Source organism: Hippopotamus amphibius, chromosome 9, assembly GCF_030028045.1.
Source record: "Hippopotamus amphibius kiboko isolate mHipAmp2 chromosome 9, mHipAmp2.hap2, whole genome shotgun sequence".
In the NCBI taxonomy this organism is placed as follows: Eukaryota; Metazoa; Chordata; class Mammalia; order Artiodactyla; family Hippopotamidae; genus Hippopotamus; species Hippopotamus amphibius.
The window spans coordinates 66481325-66500780 of NC_080194.1; the positions used below are offsets into that span (position 1 = coordinate 66481325).

General features: G+C 42.1%; 1 protein-coding gene and 1 pseudogene across 4 annotated transcripts in view; both read left to right on the plus strand.

Moving 5' to 3' along the window:
• Positions 1-19456, plus strand: part of DLG2 (discs large MAGUK scaffold protein 2) — a 1973535-nt gene that overhangs the window by 1624355 nt on the left and 329724 nt on the right. The gene's annotated exons all lie outside the window — the stretch shown is intronic.
• LOC130860153 (L-lactate dehydrogenase A-like 6A) lies at positions 14782-18537 on the plus strand (annotated as a pseudogene).

A 19456-nucleotide genomic window follows, 5' to 3' on the forward strand; every position in this document is an offset into this window, starting at 1 on the left:
CTTCCCTGGTGGCGCAGTGGTTAAGAATCCTCCTGCCAATGCAGTGGACACGGGTTCGATCCCTTGTCCAGGAAGATCCCACATGCCACAGAGCAACTAAGCCCATGCGCCACAACCATTGAGCCTGCACTCTAGAGCCCACGAGCCACAACTACTGAGCCTTCATGCCATAACCATTGAAGCCTGCACACCTAGAGCCCATGCTCTGTGCAACAAGAGAAGCCACCACAATGAGAAGCCCTCGCACTGCAATGATGAGTAGCCCCCGCTCACCACAACTAAAGAAAGCCCATGCACAGCAACAAAAACGCGATTCAGCCAATAAATAAATAAATAAAAATAATAAATCTTAAAAAAAAAAAAAACCTGAGACACAGGAACTATCTTCCTCGATCTAGGAAGATCCTCCTCAAACAGCAGTGCAAATCAGAGGGGGCACAAGGAGCATTAGATAAGGGATATTCTTTACATATGATTTATTAACCTACTTGCATACAACCAGTGCACAGACATTTCCTAAGCATCCACTAAGCAGCAAAATCTACGAGGCAAAAAAAAAGTAATTGTGTCCTTAGCAAACATATAAACTCATGAGAGGAGACAGACACATAAATAGGTTATTTCCAAAATAACATGGAAAGTGTAATGGTAAATTCTGGGGACCACGCAGGCACAAAGAAGAGGCTGTCATTGGCCCAGCCTGGGAAATGTGGGAAGGCTTCTGGAGGAAAAGCTTCCCAACAAAAAGGACTCCAAGGAACAGTGGAGAATTAAGAATGAAATGCTTCATATTTTTGAGTATCTGCTTAGCACCAAGTATTATGCTGAAATCACATTATGCTTTCACTGAATCCTAAGAATAACCTTGTTGGGTTGAAGGCCCAGAGAAATTCAATAATTTGCCCAAAATCACACAATAATCAGCAATGACAGTGGCATTTGAATGACCTTTGCTTCTGATTTCAAAGCTATGCTCTTTCTGCAATGCCAGCCTTCAGAAAGAAAATTGAACTTGGCAATTTGCATATGTCTGAGGCTGTCTGCACTCGAAGTCCAGTTAGTGAGAAAAACATAAATGCCTGAAATAATAAACTATTTACAAGGAGAAATATAAGCTACCATAGGAAGCCATCATACACATAGATTCTAAAATTGAGGAGACTTAAAATAACATCTAGATCCTCTGAAGCTCCCCCGAGGGCAGGCACTGTGTTCTAGCATCTCTGCATCCCATTGATGAACACAGAACCCAGCTACTGGGCAAAAGTTAACGAACGAATGAAGGACATCCTCGCCCACTTCTCTGAAGGCAGCTAGGACTCCCAGGGCTCTTCTGATCTGTTGCCCCAAGGAACCCCTTCTGTCCTGAAGACTCAGGATATCTTAGTGCTTTTAGCTTTCTGGCCAACAGAACATATTTTCCAAATCAGACAGATTCTTTCCAAATTGACTCGTAGGAACTCCCATAGATGGGACAAATATTAAATATTTTATTACATACTAAATGCTAAATACATGATGTTTGTTTAAAACTCCGTTTATAATATACACTTTATAATGTACACTCTTCTTCCAAAAAGATGTTTAGGTGATAAAGAGTCCCTATACAAGCCTCAAAGGGTGAACTAATACTTGATCCTGAGTCTTCTCCAAGTAAACATTGAAAATGCTCTTATTACAGCTGATCTCTGATAAAGGGGAATCCTTGCAGAGATATCTCAGATTGTGAGGGAGGAGTGATCCTCAACTGAAAAGTAGACTGATTTTTAGCTCCTATTTTGCTAGCTAAGCCCTCATAACCTTTAAATTTGCTTTACCATTTCAATGTACCAAGTCCCTCCCTATGAACATTATTTCATTTGATTCTCATAGCACTCCTTCAGGATAGGTAGGAAGATGATCACCTTGCCATTTTATACAGGAGGAAACTGAGGGATTCAGTGCTTTTCTAACTTAAAACCAGTTCGAAGCCAGGCATAGGTCTCCTTCGATCACAATCAGCTTCCTTGCTTGTAATGCTATTTCAGTGACAACGCTGATGGGAGCTTGGATGCTGGATTTACCTGCTAGAGTTCTGAACTCCAGACAACAGACAACTGGATGACTTCAATGCAAATGAAATTTATTAGAGAAATAGTAGATATCTCCCTGAATCCCAGGAAGGCTGGGGAACCAAGCTCAGAAGCCAGGAAGGAAATTCTACTGCAAGTCAGTCTATTAAGGATGATGCTGTTGAGGTCATTACCACAGGCCACTTACAGCCAGGCCACACTGCTGGAGGTGCTGTGAAAAAATCTCTCTCTCTCTCCATGTATCTTATAGCTTAGTGTGGTGATTCTAAGTTCCCAGCAGGAATATCTGCTTGGCCTGCCTACATCCTAGCTGTGCCCCTCCGCCTTTCTAATGTGGGATAAGGTCGTGCCTCCTGCCTGTCTTGGATGGCCCCCAAATAAGAAAGATGTTTGAACACTGAGCCGCTAAATGATAAATGTCCATTAGAGATCATTTGGTTCACTGAATTTGATATGAGGAATTGTTTACATCTAAGATCTTGAGACTCATATTATATAATAGTTTCTTAAACAGTAGAAATGATTTCTGGAGAGTGGCCTCCTTTGGGAAGGGCCTCGGCCTGCATTTGGGCAGCTGGCAGTGCCTTCCCTAACTCTGCTCATCTAAGCATGCCAACAAGAGGTTCAGGCAAGGACAGGATGCCAACTCTGCCAGTGTCTGTGGACCGTGAAGACTTTATTTCTAATGGTGATTTTCTGCTTCCAGCACATTGTGTCCCAAAGTAATTAAAAATGTCTTCCTGAGATTAAGGAATTTACAAACCAATGTACCTTGTCTTGAAAAGTCTGTATTGCTCTATTAAAGAGCTACAGACACCTTCTAGTAAATGAAGAAATAAATCATCAATTCTTTTGCAGTGAATCCACATTTTGGTCTTCGAGAAAGATGAGGATCAAATCAAATGGAACATGACCTCCAGTTCTGTTATGCTTAATTTGGTTAGGAAAGAAAAAATAGAGAAAGTACATAAGGAAAATATATGTAGTCCTACCCTGGATGAGACACAGTGCCATGGGTTAGAAATATAGTGGTGAATGTGATAGGCCCCATCCTTACCCTCATGGAGTTTGCAAATTTGAGTTCTGAATGTGCTACCAAAGTGGAGCCACAGGTGCTGGGGAGCACACACTAGGGGACCTGACCTAGTCCAGGGGGCCAGAAAGATGTCTCTGAAGAAGTGGTATCTTACCTCAGCCTTAAAAGATGTAGAAAGGATAGCCAGGCAGGCAGGGCAAGGAAGGAAACATGAAGCAGGAGATGAACCCATCCACTGGCCCATAAACCAGGGAGAGCACACCACGTGTGTGGTGGTTCAGATATAGAGAGTGAGAGGCACTTCAGAGAGAGGTGAGATTAGCGAGGAAGGAGGTACCACATATGCTTTCTAAGGCCTTAAAATGGAATGCAGGTTAAAGGGCAGCAGAAACTTGTGGAAAGGTTTTAAGCAGGGTAAGCGTTCTGGTCACCAGTTTCCACATGCAGATATGTGTATGGGTGGGAGTGGGTGTTCCCCACCCCAACACGCAGTTTTTTGACATCAGCTAAGTGCCCTGTAATTGAACTCAATTCTGACACTAGCTACCTGGCGATAGCATCAGATTCCACAAGCTAAGGGCTCTCTCCCATAAGACTGCCCCCAACCCCACTCTACTACTTCAGAAGCACGTCGCAAGTCCAAGTTGTTGCCTGTGTTTCTGACCATCTGATGAATCACCTGTAGATTGAAGTTTTCAATGACCCCTTCCTTGGGTTCAATTAATTTGCTAGAGCAGCTCAGGAACTCAGAGAAACATTTTACTTACTAGATCACCAGTTTATTATAAAAGGCTATAACTCAGGAAAAGCCAGATGGAAGAGATGCACAGGGCAAGGTACGGGGGGAGAATGCAGAGCTTCCACACCCTCTCCAGGCACGACAATCCCCACATCTCCATGTGTTCAACAACCCAGAGATTTCCAAACCCTTTCCTTGTAAGCTTGCATGGAGGCCCCATTCATAGGCATAATTGATTAAATCTTTGGCCATTGGTGATAGAACTCAGTTTCCAGCTCCTATCCTCTACCAGGAGGTCAGCGGGGGGGCACGCACGGGGTAGGACTGAAAGTTCCAACATGGTTGGTTCTCCTGGCAACCAGCCCCCATCCTTAGGTGGAGTCTGAAAGTCGCCTCATTAACATAACAAAAGACACCTTTCTCTCTCTGGTCACTTTGGAAAATTCCAAGAGTTTTAGGAGCCCTGTGCCAAAAACAGGAACAAAGACCAAACATATATTTCTTATAATAAATCACAGTATCACACAGGGAAATAGCATGATGAGAGTTGGTAGAACTTGTGAGGTTGGTGTGGAAGGTGAAAAAAATACTAACTTAGAAGTCAGGCAGACCTAGGGTCCAGTCCTAGCTTCACCTTTCACTACCTGTGTGGCCTTGATCAAGCTATTCAAACTTTCTGAGTCTCGGAATTCTGCCCTATAGGATAATGGAAATCAGACCGTGTGAAGTATCTTCCACCTAGGAGGTACACAATAAATCTCTCTTACCCCTTCTCCCTTCTCACACTAAATTCGAAATCATTTCTCCAGGATTGACCACAAGAGGCCTGCTGAATTAGTCTTTTGGGATAATCCAGGAAAGATTACCAGGAAAATTAATAGTGGGTTGTATTTTGAAGACAAGTAGGAATTAGTCATTTGAAGAGAATAAGTATCTATTCTCAATTATAAGCAATCCTGGCTATAGTTATGCTGAGGGTTTCCCAAGCCGCATTCTCCCTACCCCAACGTGCTCTACCTAATATCGTCTCCCCATCATAATTTTCTATGTTGGAAGGCTCTAAAGGCAGAAGGGAGAGAGTTCTATTTACCTTTCTGCCTGTTAAGATGCACTTACGAATGACCTTCAATGGGCCTAGCAGTGTGTGGAACACACGAGCATGAATACACACCTGCGTGCGCGCACACGCACACACAGGCACGCATCCCTACTGCACAGCTTTAGAGAGCGATTGTGTAATAATTCATGTGGTCCATTCTGAAAGAAGTGCAGAATCAGTTCCACAAAGAGGATGCTCTTGGAGGACTGCGGCAGAGGGGCCTGTGGTTAGGCAGATGGGAGGGGATTCAGGGACAGGATTTCCTGGGTGAGCTCCTCCTTTCAAAGCTTTCCCTCTCCTTCCTCTACCATAAACAGGCATAGGTCCTAAAGGTGTTGGTGCCCCACTGTACTGTGGTTCTTCCTCTAATGAAGTCCTGAACACAGAGTAGGTGAATTATTTTTTCTCGTGTCTATTTCTTCCAAACAAAGCCCAAGAACTTTTTCAGGGCAGGAACTGTGGCCCCAGTGCCTAAAACCCTCTGCTGTTCAAGAACATCTGTGCCAAGAACTAAGGAAGGCAAACATTCCAGCTGGAAGGAACAATGTAGGCAAGACACAGAGGCTAGGGGTGAGCTCTTCCAGTGGGTGTTTGGGAGGGGGTTGGACAGGGAAGAACACAAAAAGCCTTTCCTTCTCATTGTTTTGGGGTGTGACCAGCTATGTGTAGTACATAAACAGATAACCATGGCTCGGAAGTGGCAAGCTGTAGATGGGAGAATGGTGTACCATTAAAATCAAACTAAATGGACTTCCTTGGTGGTGCAGTGGTTAAGAATCTGCCTGTCAATGCAGGCGATACAGGTTCGAGCCCTGGTCTGGGAAGATTCCACATAGCACAGAGTAACTAAGCCCATGCACCACAACTACTGACCCCACGAACCGCAACTACTGAGCCTGCGTGCCGCAACTACTGAAGCCCACGTGCCTAAAGCCCATGCTCCACAACAAGAGAAGCCACTGCAACGACAAGCCCGCACACCACAACAAAGAGTAGCCCCCACTCACTGCAACTAGAGAAAGTCCGCACACAGCAACAAAGACAAAAAATAATAAAGTTCTCAAAAAAAAAATCAAATTAAACACATAAAAATGAGAACGAGGCACATATTTATTGATGTACAGCCATTTGCTGGGTTGTGTGGTAACTAAGTATGGAAAGACAACAAGATGGAGCTGAGAAAGGATGACCTTGAAAATCAGACAAGGCTTGAATTCAAATCTCAAATCCACTACTTTCCAGCTTGGTGAACTTGATTAGGTTAATCTCTCATAGGACACTAATTTCCTTTTTTGTAAAATGGGGATGATAACACCTATCAGCCTTTTTGTGAGCATTAAATAATATATTTAACCCATTAGCACAGTGCCTAATGAGTACTAACATTCATTTATTCATTCATGTGACATCAGTTTTAACAGCAACCATTGTATACAAGGCACTAGGAATATAAGCACACAAAAAAAAAAAAAGAAAGAAAGAAATAGAATTGCTGCTTCATGATGCTTATATTCTAGTGGGAAATACAAACAATATATTATTTCAAGTAATGGATAATGAAATTATATAATTTATTAGGAGGTGATGGTGTGATGAAAAAAACAATAGAGTAATGTAAGGGGAATTTGAGATGCCAGGAGAGGAACTGAACATTTAAATAAGGTGGTCAGGGTAGACCTCACTGAGAAGATGACATTTTAGCAAAGAGTAAAGGAGAGGAAAGTGGGCCATGCAGATGTCTGTGGTAGTTCCAGACAGAAGAGCTCTGAGTCAGGTGCACGCTTTGTGTATTTGAGGAAGCCGCTCTGATGGGACTGGAGGGAGAGCAGGGAAGTGGGAGAGAGGACAGAGGACAGAGAAGTAATGGGTGGGTCACAGAGAGCACAGCCTCATAGGCCTCTGTAAGAGCTTTGCTTTCTTCTGAGAGAAGGAAGAGCCAAGGGAGGATTAGAAGCAGAGTGACATGATGTAATTTCACTTACATTGTAAGAGGATCACTCTGGCCTCTGTGTTGACAAGAGACTATCAAGGGACAAAGATGGAAGCAGGAGGCAAGCTGGGAATCTACCTAATCTTCATATTCTCTACATTAAAGACTGTGAAGAATGGGACACCTGTGGTACAAGTGGAGGAAGTGAGGAATGATTCTGGATATGTTTAGAAGGGACAGTTAACAGATTTTCTAAAAGATTGGATGTGGGGTGAGAGAGAAAGGAAGATGTGAAGGATGATTCCAAGGTTTTATACCTGAAAATCAGATAGGCAGAGATACCATTAGTTGAGACAAAGATACTCCTACAGGTGGAGCAGGTAACAGAGGTAGAGACAGACTGAGCACTGGAGTGCGCCAAGATCCTCCTCAGGGAGAAGAGGAAGAACCAGAAAAGGGAACTAAGCGGAGCAACTGGTAAGGTAGGAGGAAATCAAGTAGGACCCAGGGAGCTAAGAAGAGAAAGTATTTCCTGAGAGTGGCATCAGTTGCTTTAAATGTTGTTGTTAAGTCCCATAAGATGGGAACTGAACATTAACTGCTGAATTTAATAACATGGAATTTATTGATCAAATGAAAAAGCAGTTTGTATAATGTAATGGGATGAAAATCTGTGAGAAGCGGACTTCTAAAATTATGAAAGGAGAGAAATTAATGACAATGAGTACAGACATCTCCTCTGAGTTTTGCTAGAAAGGGGAATGAACTAGGATGGTCACTAGAGGGTAGAGTTTGTTTGTTTTTATAACAATGTTTATATGTTGGCAGAAATGACGTAGTAGAGAGGGGAAAATTGGTGGGGGTTTTTTGCTTTTTATAAATTTATTTTTTATTGGCTGTGTTGGGTCTTCGTTGCTGCACACAGGCTTTCTGTAGTTGCGGCGAGCGGGGGCTACTCTTCATTGTGGTGCGTGGGCTCCTCGTTGTGGTGGCTTCTCTTGTTGTGGAACACGGGTTCTAGGAGCGTGGGCTTCAATAGTCGCGGCACATGGGCTCAATAGCTGTGGCTCACGGTCTTAGGTGCTCCGCGGCATGTGGGATCTTCCTGGAGCAGGGATCGAACCTGTGTCCCCTGCATTGGCAGGCAGATTCTTAATCGCTGCGCCACCTAGGAAGTCCTGGTGTTTTATTTATCAATTCACATTTATTTATTTATTTATTTATTTATTTAGAGAAAGAGGGAGGGGAGGAAGAGGTGGAAAATACTTCATGTACATGACTTCAATTCATAGTTTTTAATGCACGGATTTATTAAATATCTCCTATTGATCCATTTTACTTATTGCTGTGTTCCCAGAGCATGAACAGGGCCTGGCACGTGAACATGGTTATAATGCATGGCCGACATGATAGAACGGAACAATCATTGTTTTAGTCTTCTCACCCGGCTATTTTGTTATTTAAAATCAATCATGATAAGTTCCTTGCTATCAAGTACCAGCTCATCTTCTTTACCATCATCGAGAGCACCACTCCCACAACCGCCACCATTCGCTTCACCACGTACAATGACCATCCTCGATGACTGACAGATGAAAGGAGTCAGTGAGCACCCCAGCAGCAGCACTCTGTCCGGGCGTGAGCTGCGTCTCTCTTTCTACCGCCCCAAATTCCCAGGGGAGGCTTTGGCCCGTGCTCTGCTTCTTAACTTCTGCCCAGGTTCTGAGAAACCGCAGGACTTAAAGCAGAAGAAATCGCAGGTAATGAGGTATGAACTTCCCTAGCTAGTGTGTAGGTCAGGGGACCCACCTGACTCACGCAGGGTGCTGGAAAGGAAAGGAGAGGCACGTGCAGAGCGGGAATAGGACCCCTCTGAGACCCATATAAAGATCCTGACATGCCAGGCTTTAGGAATAAAGAGTTAAATAGCGGGATCTTTGCCCTCCGGGGAGATCAGAGCAAGGAGGATGAAGACAAATCCTTAAATAAGATATTTGGGGCATATTAAGGGGCATAAGGAACTTGGATAGTATACAGGGGAAATGAAGAGGTTCTTAGGCTGGAGAAAGGAATAAAACCAGACATGCTACAACAGCTCCGAGTGATAAAAATTGCTTCCCTGCAGAAAATCCTGTCTCACATTATCCCCATGGAAATTCCCATTTTGGAGGAGGAGGAAGAGGGAGTGTTTATGCTCTGAAATTATGTCTAAAAACTGAATGCTGAGAATTGCTAAAATGAAATTCCTAGCATATACTAGATGCTTAGAACATGTTTTTAATTTATATATGTATGTATGTATATACAACAGAAAGTAAGGAATGAGGATTATATTTGAAGCCATGGTCTGATATCATTTATAAATGACATTTTAATTATTAAAATCAAATTGCCAGGACTCCCCTGGTGGCACAGTGGTTAAGAATCTGCCTGCCAATGCAGGGGACATGGGTTCGAGCCCTGGCCTGGGAAGATCCCACATGCTGCAGAGCAACTAAGCCCATGCCCCACAACTACTGAGCCTGCGCTCTAGAGCCTGCATGCCACAACTACTGAGCCCGTTTGCCACAACTATTGAAGCCCATGCTCCTAGAGCCCGTGTTCTGCAATAAGAGAAGCCACCACAATGAGAAGCTCATGTACCGTAACAAAGAGTAGCCCCCAGTCACAGCAAGAGAAAGAGCCCGCGCGCAGCAGCAAAGATCCAACGCAGCCAAAAAAATAATAAATAAAATAAAGTTCTCTTAAAAAAAAAAAGATCAAGTAGCAAGTAGAGAAGTGAGGATAGAGACTGGTTTGATGAAAACTAACTGGGCAAGGTGCCTGAGATGATCACCAGGTGACCTAGCTATTCCAATTAAGAGCTTCAAGAGTTCAGAGGAGGGAGAAATTTATTGAGTATGGAGGAAACTGAATGAAAGAGGCTACAGAAGGCCCTCAAGCAGAACTCAGATACAGAGAGAGCAGGCTTCCCCCTTCCTCCCAACCCTCGTGTCTTCACCATTCTTCAATGACATCCTGTGTTCTCCTTTTGGTCTTGGATTGTTTTCACGAATATTTTCCACAACAGATTGTGAGTTCCTTGTGGAGAGAGGTGTGTTCTGATTATAACTGCACCCTAGGGTCGAACCCCGTGCTAGGCACTCAGAGGTGTTTGTGAGTGGTGAATAAGTTAGCAAATGAAAGAACTTAAAGAAGTCTTCCCTAAGGGAAGGGGAATGCCTTTAAAAGTTTATGCCAAAAATTTCCCTGAAATGCTCAGATGATTTTTTTTAAGTAGCCTATGCTATCCATGATCCAACATATTGCCTCAGTTTTCCAGCTGCAGTGTTGTTTGAGGGAGAGAAAAAACCAAGGTGCAAATCTTACAAGAGAATGACTGAAGTGTGGATCAGTGGATGGTATCCCAAGAGTAGCATTTTTTTTTTTCTGGAAGAAGCTCTTTCTATACTGTATATTTGCTGTGTTTTGGAATGTCAGGACCCACTTGCACATCAGCAAACCAGTAAAAGGAGAAAATACCCCCTTCTTCAGTCCTCAGGCTCACAGAAGTATCTACTCTTAGAGAAATGACCTCCAGGGATTCTTCTCATTGGAAGCATCCACTCTCTTATCCTGAGAGCCTCAAAAGACAAGACAAATCACTCTGAAAGCAAAAGAAGTTAAACAGTGCCTCCAAAGTGATAAAATTAAATGGAAACATGGATATTTCACTGCTCTTTCCTTTTACATTCTTCCAGTTGTTCTCATATACTGTGGCATACGAACTTACTACTCCAAGATACAATAGAGCCTTGCAACGGCGGTTATTCCCTGAGAATCCACAAGATGGCAGTAATAGATTTTGCGTAGTATACAGTGGTGTCTGGCCTGTTTGCTGCATTTTCATACTGTTGAATGTATTTGGATTAAAACTAGTTGTCATCCTAATGCTAGGCTTTTTTTTTTTTTTTTTAATATTTCTTTATTTGGTTGCATCAGGTCTTTGTTGCGGCAGTGAGGCTAATTAGTTGCGGCTCACCAGCTCCTTACTTGTGGCATGGGAACTCTTAGTTGCGGCATGCATGTGGGATCTAGTTCTGTGACCAGGAATCAAACCCAGGCCCCCTGCATTGGGAGCGTGGAGTCTTATCCACTGTGCCACCAAGGAAGTCCCTAGGCTTTTAAAATATAATTCAGAGAGTAAGAAGTAAATTAAAATCTGAAAGAAAAATTTGTGGCTCTATTGCCTTATTTTTTCTCTTTTCTTATATTGAGTCCCATTTTTTTAAAGTAAAAAATACTAAGAATCAGCCAGATGCCTTAAGAGCCAAGACTGCTTGAGAAAAGCTCAAAATGAAAAATGTTGCTCCTTCCTGAACATTAGACTGATCGATGATACTCTTGCTTGAAGAAAAAGAGGGGTCAGTGAAGGGCCAATAGTTAATCTTCCATATAATTTAATTGCTTGTTATTTCTCTCTGTTCAAAATCTACCCTGGAGGGAAACGTTCCTGATGGACCATGCTGAAAATGATGCTGTGATCCAAACTACAAAAACATTTATTGCCTGTATCTCTCGTGTTCTGTGTGCAACAGAAACTGTGCTCAACTGGTCACATTGCTTTCGTGTAATTTTATTATTCTACTCACAGATTTGAGATAGAATTCAGGAGAGTGGAAACTACATTTTTCTTTCGTTTTTTTAATCTGCCTCCACTTTTAGTATATATGGATATGAGTTAGTTGTCCCAGAATTGCAAACACCGCAGAAAAGCACACTTCCTGTATCAAGCGTAAATGGCAGTGAGTGTGTGCTAGCATCTCCTTTGTGTAGTGGACAGTATTTCAAGTTCAAAAAGATGGCCGTGAGTTCACATGAAACACGAAGCGTTTTAAAACAGGCAGCAGATATCTCTGGTTTTAAAGTCCTTTGGGCATTCTCCCATGCTGTCCAGATTTCTCTTTCTCCCCCCTTCCTGACCTCTCTAATCTCTTATTACCTTCCAATTCATGGTCATTTCTCATTAAAAATACAGCTATCATTTTTACTTGCTTGTAAGAGACTCTCCTTTCACCTCATCATTATATTTTCTAAAGTCATTTTTTACCCTGAGAAAAAAATCTGATAAGCTATTCAGGTGATATATTTTTCATTCCCTTACCGACATCTGCTTAAACCTTCTGTTAGGAAATAAGATATCCCACTCTGTTCATTTATCCACCCTTCCCTGCCTACAACAAACTTGATAGAGGCTTTCAGGGCCTGAATTCCCTTGCTGTGCAGGATGTAGTGATGACTAAGCCAGGTGGCATGTCCTCAAGATGCATGTAGTCTAGAAGAAGTGAGTAGCTCCACACAGAATTATGCCATAAGAAAAGCACAGAGAGACAAGGGAGTTCCAGAGAAGAGGCTAAACCTGACCCAGTGATCTGGGAGGATTGATGTTCTCCTCAGAAATGAGAAGACCTCCCAGTTCCTCCCTGCAAGTAGAAGGTAAACCATCTTTTCATTAGGCCACGAAGTCCAATGCAGAAGTGAAAAACTAGGGGTACTCAAGAATTCTGAACAATCCGAGTCAACAAGGAGACTTGTCAGGCCTCTGACCTGGGATGAGGAAGTTCAGCCCCAGACTATGGTGGGAAAAGCAAACAGTTCCCAGAGGCAGCCACACGACACAACCTGACCAATTCCTGACCACCCACTCCCTCAAAGCTCTGCAAAGTGAAAGGATGGAAACTCACGATGTCTGAAGTCCCTTCCAGCTCCAATATTCTAGGAACATGTGTGTTAGAAGTTTGGATGATAAAAAGAGGCACTGAAGGCTCCAAACAATTAATTTATGACTAATAACTAAAGATTTCCTTTAAATAATAAAAGTTTTTAAAAACTAAAATAAAACTTGAAGCCATGCATTCGTAATTTTTCAGTCTATTAGTTATAATTTAATCATCAGAATAAAGTCAAAATTCCCCAATACAGCTTTTTTTTTTTTTAGCTTGTCTGGCTTCATCTCTAAAGCTCCCTTCTTCCCATTATCTACCTACATTTAATCCTTCAAACACTCTCCCCTCCCCACCCCCTTCTCCTGAATAAGTCTCTTCTCTTCATCCTTTAGATCTCAGGTCACTTGTTATACTCTCTAAACACCCTCTTTCATGAATCCCACCCACCCTCTCAACACACACAGAGGTGTCCCCAGGTTAGGTACCCCTCTTAGTGGACTCATATACCCAGTACTTTCCCTGTCACAACATTTACCACGCTATTTTGCAACGACGTATTTAGTACTCCATTTTCCTCACTAGATTGTAAACCAGGACAACGTCTATCTTGTTTGCCTGACACGTAATAGATATCCTATACATACTTAATGAGTAAATAAATAAAGTTAATTATTTTAAGTCAGTAGATTCTGAATGAAGACCTAGTAAAATACTACATGACACTGTATATCTATATTGTGCTGGGCATGATGTTAGAAACTGTCCCTATAGGTTGACCCTTCAAGGATTACAACTGACAGGAATGTGGGTTCCCTAACAGTATTTGAAGAATGTTTTAAGACTGCCTTACATCTTAAAAATGTGAAAATTAGAGTTATGTCTTCCACACAACAACCGCTAGAGGGCAATGAAAGCCAACTTGGAACATCTCTTAATGGAAACAAGAAAAGTAAATATGTTTTCCTGGTTAAAATCTGGGTAGATGATCTTATGTTTGGGGTAGTTAAAGGACCTGTAGGCTATAGTTTCTGTGATTATGGGTTCAGCAGGTATAATTACTTTTCTGGTGTAGTATTAAAACCTAGATTGCCTGTGATAATAACATCACCTTATATTTTGTGCATTGTCTCATTTGAACCTCCCACAACATTAGCAGGGAATATATTCTTTTCCCATTTTCCAATGGGAAAAACAAAAACAAAAAACTTAGGCACAAGAGGTATATAATCTAGTAAGTAGCCGTAAGAAACCAAACTACTGGCACAAACCCTAAATACCTGTTGACCACTTACATTTACCACTCATACAAAACTCCTTGCTAAGGCAGACAGTCTGGGAGAATACAGTTCCCAGAATTAATTGCACCAGTTTAGAATGGAGACATACGGCAGCAGCTCCTTAGCAGAAGATCTTGTGGTTTTAGGTGACCACAAGGTAGCCCTTTCATGATGATGATAAAATATGTACCTAGAACCTATTTACAGAAATATGGTGCTGGAAACTCGAAAGGGGACAAGCTTCTGGCCTTCCTGCTGGTTAAACCATGCCTAAGGTTATATGTTCTATTCTAGTTGCTACATTTTTATAAAGGGATCAAGAGGCAAGATATACTAGATGGTGAAAGAGAAACTGGGGTGTCCTGAAGAGGGTGAGATCAAGGGAGAGGGGGTTAGCTATAGTGATGCTTAAGCTTGTTGGCTCTGGAGTCAGAAGGAGTGGGTGTGACTGGGCATCCACAGTAAAAATAGAAAATAAATAATTCCAGGGACCTGGTTTGGTTTATTATGCATGTCAAACATGGAAGCCAACACGGGTTTGTATTCAGTAAAAGGGTCACTCCAGGATTCACTTGCTAGAGAAGAAGCCCCTTGACTGCCTTAGTCTGAGCACGTGGGAGAAGTCCTTTCTGGAGGCCCGGGGAAAGCCCTGGCGAGGCCCCTGCACAGTGGGCATGGCTGTGCCCAGTAACAAGATGAGAGGGATATTAACCTTTCACAGGCTTCCTCCCTTCCCACTCAACGACCTGGCCCCCAATCTCTTCCTTCACCTCTTCCATGAATGCGAGCTGGACCCAGGGAGCCCTAAGAGCCAGCTGGAGAGCGGGCAAGGCAGGAAGGTTTCCTTCACCTGGAGATGGCCTAGTGTCCCCTGAAGGCAGCAGTCATCACTCTGCTCTTCACCCATCACCCATGAATTTATGATGAATTTCACTTCCAAGAAGGTCGTTCTTCACAATAAGGCCCTCATTATAGGAAGTGGATCTGTTGGTATGACCTGTGCTATCACCACTTGTTAGAAGGCTTGAGTGATGAACTTGCCTTTGTGGATGTTGATGAAGGCAAATTGAATGGTGAGACACTAGATCTTGAACTTGGCAGTCCTTTTATGAAGATGCCAAATATTGTTTCCAGCAAAGATTATCTTGTCACTGCAAACTCCAACTTAGTGATTATCACAGCAGATGCACACCAGGAAAAAGGAGAAATGCACCTTAATTTAATCCATTGGAATGTGACTGTCTTTAATGATTTGCCATATTACCCAATACAGTCCCCATGGCAAACTGTTTCTAATCCAGTGGTTATCTTATGTAGCCTGGAACTTGAATGAATTTCTAAAAAACTACATTACTGGAAGTGGCTGTCATCTGGACACTGCCCATTTCCCTTCCTTGAGTGGGCAGAAGCTTGGTATCAACTCTGAAAGCTGTCATGGGTGGATCCTTGGAGAGCATGGAGACTCACATGTTCCTGTGTGGAGCGGGGTTAACATTGCTCACGACCCTCTGAAGGATATGAAATCAGACATAGGAACTAATAAAGATCATGAACAGTGGGAAAATAGCTACAAAGAAGTGATGGCCAGTGCCTATGAGATTATTGAAATGAAAGGCAGTACAGTTGACCCTTGAATAACACGGGTTTGAACCTTGCAGGTCTACTTATATGCGGACTTTTTTCTATGGTAAATACTACGGTACTACACTATCTACGCATGATTTGTTGAGTTCCTGGATGCAAAACTATGGATGCAGAGAAAGCACGTATATGGAGGGCCGAACTATTGGTTATAGGTGGATTTTCAACTTCACAGAGTGCTAGAGCCCCAAACTCCTCCCTCACTCATGTTATTACAGGGTTAACTATTCAATACTTCTTGGGCCATTGGCCTATCTATAGCTGATTTAACACAAAGTATTTTGAAGATACTTAAAAAAATGCATCCAGTTTCTACCAATTATGGACCTCTATGGAATAAATGAAGAAGTATTCCTCAGTGTTCCTTGTACCATGGGAGAGAATAGTATTACAGGTAAAGCTGAACCCTGACAGGGAGGCCCATTTTTTTTTTAAGCTCTTTATTGGAATATAATTGCTCTACACTCTTGTACCATCTTATGAGGTACACCAAAGTGAATCAGCTGTACCCATACACATATCCTCACATCCCCTGCCTCCCGCGACTCCCCGCCACCCTCCCTGTCCTGGCCCTCTAAGGCATCACCCATCATAGAGTCAATCTCCCTTTGTTGTACAGCAACTTCCCACTAGCTATCTGTTTTACACTTGGTAGTATGTATACGTCTATGCTACTCTCTCACTTTGTCCCAGCTACCCCTTCAGCCCCCGCCCCTCCCCCCAGCCCCGTGTCCTCCAGTCCATTCTCTGCATCTGCATCTTTATTCTTGTCCTGTCACTGGGTTCATCAGTACCATTTATTTATTTATTTATTTATTTATTTATTTATTTTATATTCCATATATATGAGTTAGCATACAATATTTGTTTTTCTCTTTCTGGCTTACTTCACTCTGTATGACAGACTCCAGGTCTATCGACCTCATTACATATAGCTCCATTTCATTCCTTTTTATAGCTGAGTAATATTCCATTGTATATATATGCCACATCTTCTTTATTCATTCATTTGTTGATGGGCATTTAGGTTGCTTCCATGTCCTGGCTATTGTAAATAGTGCTGCAATAAACATTACGGTACATGTTTCTTTTTGGATTATGGTATTCTCTGGGTATATGCCCAGTAGTGGGATTCCTGGGTCATATGGTAGTTCTATTTTTAGTTTTTTAAGGAACCTCCAAACTGTTTTCCATAGTGGCTGTACCAGCCTACATTCCCACCAACAGTGCAGGAGAGTTCCCTTTTCTCCACACCCTCTCCAACATTTATTGTTTCTAGATTTTTTGATGATGGCCATTCTGACCAGTGTGAGGTGATACCTCATCATGGCTTTGATTTGCATTTCTCTAATGATTAGTGAGGGAGGCCCATTTGAAAACAAAAAGTGCAGAAACACTTTGGGAAATTCCTAAGGAGCTCAAGCTTTAAAGTTTTTAAAAGCTACCATCCTAAAGTTCTTGAAGAAGAGTTAGTAGATATGGGACTGTATATGTTAAACCTATAAATAAACTTGAAACCCTAAGAGTTGAAAACAGGAAAGTGGGTAGAGTGACTCCCCCATTTATTTAGCCCTCCAGCTTTTATTTAGCATCCAGATGTCAGATGATACTTATTTTTTACAATCCTAAGCGATTGCATCAAAGGAGGTGTTTTTGGTACCTTCAATGTATTGGTACTTGTCTTCTATATATATACGTAGTTGCCATTTGGTTCAAAAGAATCTATGATGTAGGTGTTTATTGTGTTATAGAAATTCTTATTCTAAGCTAGAAAAAAAAAAGAAAAAAACCTATTTTCTTTAAATACATACTAATTATTTTGTTCTGATTGGCTTATACCTATGTTCATTTATATACTATAAACAAAGTTACAACTACCTCTATAAGCTAAAAATAAAAGTATATACACAAAGGGAAAAAAAAGTGGATCTGGACTATGACTCTGGACTTATAATTGTGAACTTGGACAATTGACTTCTCTGCCTCAGTTTCTTCATCAACAAATAGATGACTGTGCCTACTTATAGGGCTGTTAGGGGAAAGAATCAAATAATGCATGCATGTGTAGTGTCACATTTGGCACATGGAAGGATTTAATAAATGCTGGCTCTTTGTTGTCATCCTGTTGTTAAAGCATTTGCAAGGCCTTTCTGTAGACATGAATACATGAATGTAGACTTACTTGTGTTGCCCCAGAAAATGTATCAGAACCCGAAGAGGCCCTAGCTAAAAGCAAGAGTTTGTGAATCTGGCAGGTTTGTTTTCGAATCCTGTTTCTATCACATAATACCTAAGTCATCTTGAACAAATCACTCATCGAGACTCATCGAGTCTCCACTTTCTCGTGTTTTGAGGCATTTGCTGCAGCTCTTCACTGTGCTAAGTAGGTGGGCAGAATGATAGGGTGTCACTTCGCTCCACTGTAGTCAGTCAGCAGGAGGTCAGCTGACCATCCGCAGGGCTTGGGAGACAGCATTCCTGCAGAGGATGGGATTTTTTTTAAATCTCAAAAGATCTGATCAAGAGTATTTGTTTCTACTCTTGAAAATGTTGGAAATAAAATTTGTTCTCACATTTAAGGTGTCTTCATCAGGTGTGTCATAAATGTCCCCAAGCGGCCATTCATTCAAAACTATTTCCCTTGGAAGAGCATTTGGCCTTTAAATTTGACTAGATTCCTTTATATCCCAAAGAGCAAAAAGAAGGAAAAATGGAACCAGAGAGATAGTTGAACCCTTCTTGACTGCTAACTAGCTCTGAGACCTTTGGACAATTACTTAGTCTCCCTGAACTAATCTTCTTGTCTACAAAATAGGGCAGACTCCTACCTCAAAGAATTGTTACAGGCCTTAAATGTGCCAGGGTATAGAACACCCAGCATAGTGCCTGACACAGAGGAGGCGGTAGGTGGTCCTGCCTTTGGCAGTGCCACCAGCAGTCCTAGTATGCACAGCTCTGTGAGCCTGCCTCAAACAGCAGGCACTGGCCTTCTGGTGATCATCCCATCGCAGCCCAGTGACGTTGCTCCTCCCAGGTGAAAGCTGACATCTGGTCCATTTCCCACACTTGTGGCCCACGAACTCTCCCTCCTCACATTCTGTGTGTACCTAGGATTCTAGTATCCTGGTGTTCTTTCTGTCTCCCCTCAGTGAAAACCTATTTCTTGAAAGAAATTAGATGCAGCAGTTGAAGTTGAATGTCAGGAAAACGGCGGTGTTATCACAACTATGTTGAGATTTTAATAACATAAGTTTAAAGCTAGAGCAATGAATCTCAAATGGTAGAATTAAAGGATTCCCAATATTCCCTATGAGGAAAGAATTTCAGAAACATAGTAGAGTCCTTCATAGCATGAGTACATTTTTACATGTTAAAGGTGACTGCATAAGGCTGTGGTCTCTGATAGCAAACCCAAATCTTATTCTTATTGATTCCAGTACATGGCACAGCCTCTGGCAAATTATAGGCATTCAATAAATGTAGACTAGATGGTCTTAAGGCCACGTCAGATGTATAAATATATTTCCTAGCCCACACATTGCTCCTAGACACAAGCATAAACCATTTACGAAACACTTGGGAGGAGGGAGTTAGAAGAAATAGAAGTACTTTGCTTTAGTTTTGAAGATAGAGGAAGTAAATTCCCTTGACTTACTAGGCAGAATTTCATAGAAGAAGGATTTGAATTGGGCTTCTCAAGGCCAGGGTGACAGGATTACCTGTGGCTGTCAAGAAGATAGAGTATTCCCAGCCCAGCAGACAGCACAGATGGAAGTTCAAAAGCTACTAGTGCTGATGACAACACTGGAAGCACTTGTCTGAGTAGCTGGTTTGGGAAATCTGTACTCTGGCGTACATTTTCCTATCTTCATCTTAGTTTCCTTTGAACATTTTAAATACTTCTTCTCCCACATATCCTCTCACACTTCTCCTACACACTCCCAATCCTCCATCCCT